This window comes from Vombatus ursinus, unplaced genomic scaffold (genome assembly GCF_900497805.2).
Source record: "Vombatus ursinus unplaced genomic scaffold, bare-nosed wombat genome assembly UNPS02014784.1, whole genome shotgun sequence".
Classification (NCBI taxonomy): domain Eukaryota; kingdom Metazoa; phylum Chordata; class Mammalia; order Diprotodontia; family Vombatidae; genus Vombatus; species Vombatus ursinus.
In genome coordinates this window covers 21887363-21892401 of record NW_020954562.1, presented here as the reverse complement: position 1 = coordinate 21892401, position 5039 = coordinate 21887363, and the positions used below count along the sequence as shown (strand labels likewise).

General features: G+C 38.7%; 1 pseudogene; it reads left to right on the top strand.

Annotated features, from left to right (window-relative positions):
• Positions 1-2507: 2507 nt before the first annotated feature.
• On the top strand, positions 2508-3608 carry LOC114046463 (annotated as a pseudogene).
• Positions 3609-5039: the final 1431 nt, after the last annotated feature.

Genomic DNA, 5039 nt, shown 5'->3' with positions numbered 1-5039 from the left:
AGTATGCCTGGGGTTCCCAAGACCCTTTCAAGGGGCCTACAAGGTCAAAACTATTCATAATAACACTAAGATGTTACTTGTATTTTTTATTCTCATTTTCTCACAAGTGTATAGATGAGATTTCCAAAGGCTAAATAACCTGTAAATTGAAGATTTAGCTGCAAACATCAAGACTGAGTGAATATTTGATCTACAGAACTATAATTTGGCCTTACAAATGGATAAATCTACACGGGTGGCTACATTTGCTGTTTTCCTTGTATTCATCCTTTATCAGCACCAACTAGTCATCAATCATCTTTTATGTGAATGCTCAGAAACAAACCCAAGTGGTGCTGAAATATTCAAAATACTGTATAACTTTTTGGAACCTCATTGTTTGTCCAAAAATAACTATTAACACTAATTGCACAAAAGTGATGGTGGCTAAAACTGTTGGCACCTTAACACGATCAAAATAGTGGCACCAAACTGGACTTATCATCATCATGTTCTTCACCACTATACAGTAACAGCAAAATAAATAAATGGATGAAAAAATACATAAATTGGTGGATGAATGAATGAATGCTGCCTCCACTTAAGAATGTCCTTAATGATGCAATAAAAAATTATTAATTTTATTAACTCTTAACTTTTGATGTTTTCTTAATATTCTGTGACAAAATGGGAAACACACATGATATATTTCTGCTACATACCAAAGTATGGGGGTTTCTTGAGAGAAAGCCCAAGAGTGATAGTTTGTGTTGCAGACTTTTTTAATGGAGCTCCATTTTTACTTGAAAGAATCACTGACCAACAAACTATGGTCATTCAGACTTGGATATTTGGAAGACATTTTCTTGAAAATGAATTAAGTGAACCTGTCACTTCAAGGAAAGCAACTGACTTTATATTGCCAATGATAAAATTCAAGCTTTCTAGCAAAAATTGGAATTTTGGAAAATTTCTGTCCACTACCATGAGCTTAACAGCTTCCCTAGACTTAAAGTCTTTGCTGATGAAATTGGTGGTCATGTTAACAAATGTGACTTGTTTTTATACTGTATGATAAAATGTGTCAATATCTAGAAAATCTGCATAACTCAGGGAATTAATATCTTCCAAATGACCAATGCATGATGTTTTAAAACCACACATAGGTAAAAGATCCACTCAAAATGCAAGATTGATTAAAATCAGCAGATTTTAATGTAACATATGAGTATGAAAAGTTCATCAATATGGAACTACTGTTCAAGGAACTACTATTTATTGAATTTTGGTGCTGAATCAAAGAATATTCACAATCACTTGAAAAGGCTATTAAAATACTATTCTATTTTTCAACTATACATCTGTGTATGAGCCTGGATTTCTCATACAAAACAACATATCACAACAGATTGAATACATAAGGAGATATGACAATCCATCTGTTTTCTATTAAGCTAAACATCAGATTTTCAAACCTAATATAAATATAGATATACATACACCATATACACACATATGTATTCATATGTGTGTATGCATACACACATACATATTTTGTCCAGACCTGTAATATAATTAGAGTAAGGAACCCCAAATTAAGAAACTATTTTCAATAATGCAAATCTGTAACTTATAGTCTTAATAAGTTGCAGAAGTTACTGCAGAAGTTATTGCCCAACAGTGCAGTTAATTTCTATCAGAAGCAGGACCTGAACCCAGGCCTTCTGGACTCCAAGGGTGACCCTATACATACTACTGTACTAACCTACATCCCCACTTGCATATAGTGGGCACTTAATAAATGCTTGCCCAGTTTAATTAGATTGCTCAAGTACCAAGTTCCATTTGAAGATGAGAATGGCCTTTTGGCTTGGCCTTTCTCATGTTAACAAGGCCTCTACTTGTAATTGGCAGAAGTGAATTTAGGGTATAAGACATATTCAAGTTTAAGATCATTTTCTGAGCATCTTGCACTGACACGTATAAAATACCATCCTGGCTCAGGTAAGCCCCTCATCTGAGCAACACCAAGGTCACACACACATCCATACAATCTGCTCAGATGTGCAGAATCTCATCCTTCTGTTTAAAAGTATATTTACATAATTTAACATCCACTGAGCTTCTATCTACCATGGGGAATGCGCTGAGAAGGGCAAGGAAAGATTCAAAGACCCCCAAGACAACAAGGCTCCCACCCTTGAGGAATTTACAGAAAGACAAAAATGCCCAGAACTTGGAGTCAGAAGACTTGGGTTCCATAATTGGCTTTGCCTCTCATTAGCTGTATGACTTTAGACAAGTGACTTAATCTCCCTGGAGCTCAGTTTCTTCCTTAATAAAATGAGGATACTAAAAAATAATTTTTTTAATTAAAAAAAAAGAGGCTACTTCCCTCCTCCGAGGGCGGAACTTCCGGGGGCGGGCACGAGGGGCGGGGCCTGCCAGCGAAGCCGAGCCGGGGCCCTGGGCCGAGGGAGTCTGCGCATAGTCGCGTAGCCGCCGCTGGGGCCTGAGGAGCGGAGGCTATGGCCGGCGGCGCGTGGATCCCGAAGGTATCTAGGCTGCTGGGGGCCTTCAGCGGCCCAAAACAGGTGACCCGAGGTCTTGCTGGAGGTGCACGGACAGTGACCTTAATCCCAGGAGATGGTATCGGACCAGAAATCTCAGCTTCTGTCGTGAAGATCTTTGAGGCTGCCAAAGCGCCCATTGAGTGGGAAGAGAGGAATGTCTCTGCCGTTAAAGGACCTGGAGGAAATTGGATGATTCCTCCAGAGGCCAAAGAATCCATGGACAAAAACAAGATGGGACTGAAAGGCCCCTTAAAGACGCCAATAGCGGTTGGACATCCTTCTATGAATATAGTGCTTCGTAAAACTTTTGACCTTTACGCAAACGTGCGTCCCTGTATCTCCATTGAAGGCCACAACACCCTTTACACCGACGTGAATATTATCACCATTCGGGAGAACACGGAAGGTGAATACAGCGGCATCGAGCATGTGATCGTTGATGGTGTCGTGCAGTGTATCAGAATCATCACCGAATTGGCGAGCAAACGTATTGCCGAATTTGCCTTTGAGTATGCCAGGAACAATCACCGAAACAATGTGACTGCTGTGCACAAAGCAAATATCATGCGAAGGTCAGATGGGCTTTTTCTCCAAAAGTGCAGGGAAGTTGCAGAAAACTATGAAGATATTAAATTTAATGAGATGTACCTTGATACGGTATGTTTGAATGTGGTACAAGATCCGACCAAGTTTGATGTTCTTGTGATGCCAAATTTGTATGGGGACATCCTTAGTGATTTATGTGCTGGCCTGATAGGAGGTCTTGGTGTCACCCCGAGTGGAAACATTGGCGCTAATGGAATCGCGATCTTTGAGTCGGTTCACGGAACAGCCCCAGACATTGCTGGGAAGGACATGGCCAATCCCACTGCCTTGATCCTTAGTTCAGTGATGATGCTTCGGCACGTGGGGGTGCACGACCATGCAGCAAAGATCGAGAGGGCCATCTTTGAGACAATTAAAGGTGGGAAGTGCTTGACAAAAGATGTAGGAGGAAACGCCAAGTGCTCAGACTTCACCGATGAGATCTGCCGCCGAGTAAAAGACCTAGATTAAAGAAGGCTTCACTTGCTAGGCACTTGGCAGCAGTCACTCCTAATGGACACAATACCTATTGTACACTATCTGCCATCCATTTACTTTGGGCCAGAATATTTCTTGACAGAGCAAGCATTCTAAATTGGGGCTTTTCTTAATACCTTCTGTGACCAGGGATGCAAGTGACCCTCTGGTGCCTGCTTCCAAAGGACTTTTTTCGATGCGTTGTTTTATTTATTAAATGTCTCTCTGGTGAAAATGTTTTCTATATTGTAAGGTCTTGTCATTTTCCATTGTTAACTATTTTACACTTCAAATAGAACAGCATTTTTCCTCAACTGAAGACTTGCTGTAAATATGAAGATACTGAATTAACAGGAGAAACAGCTAACTTTTAAAAAAAAAAAAACCCTATTTTCCTTGGAGCATGTAAAGTTTAATGGGAAAAAAACAGGATACTAACATAGCACAAGATGACATTATTATAAAAATAAAGGGGCATAAGAGGAATTTCCTGGGTGAGTCACATCAAAGAGAGTACAGATGATACATTTTAAAGTTGTGTAGTGAGCTAAGAAATAAAGAGATTTGCTCTCCAAAAGATTTTTTGTATGCATGAATAAAGATTGCAAACCTGAAAAAAAATAAAATGATAATAATAACACTTACTATACTTAATCCTTAGGGAATAAAGCACCTTCTAAGTCTAAAACAGCTATAGAGATTTGAATTATTATTATAATCCTGTAGATGTGAAAAGACATAGGCAAAGATAAATAGAATAAAAATTAGAATATGATGTTGCTACTGTAACAACCAGTGATGAAGAAGACATTTCCAGCTGGTTTTAGCTGGGCAACAAAAATCAGAGTCCCATGGGGAAAGTAGCATTTGAATTGGGTGTTAAGGGATCTTCTGGGCAAGGCACTCATGTTGATTAGAAATTCCTTGAACTACAATAGTAAGAGCTGCTTTATTGCTGTTAAATTAAATAACTTTTTTTTTTCCCCTGGGAAACCAAGAAGTACCTCGTCAACTAAGCAGATGACTGCCAGAGGCCTGGGAGCTTTCATTTCTAGGCATAGCCCATTTCTAAGGCAGAGGAAATGAGGAAAACAGGGTAAAAGTATCACATAACCACTGGAGAATTTTTAAACTATCCTACTTTAAACAATGTCTAGTAACTTTTAAAATAAAAGTTGGACACTTTTAAATTTATGAACAGGAATCATAATAAATGAGTGCTATTTATTCTTCTCTGTTTCAAATTAATAAACATGCATTTATTGCCCACTACACACAAGTCACTCTGCTAAGTACTGGTGATTTCTCTGACACTAGTTTTCGACTCATTTTGAAAAAGGAGAAAACTTGTGATAACTGGAGAATAAACATAAAATAATATGCTGTCAGAACTTTACTTGATTTTAGACACAGGTGTGTTCATAG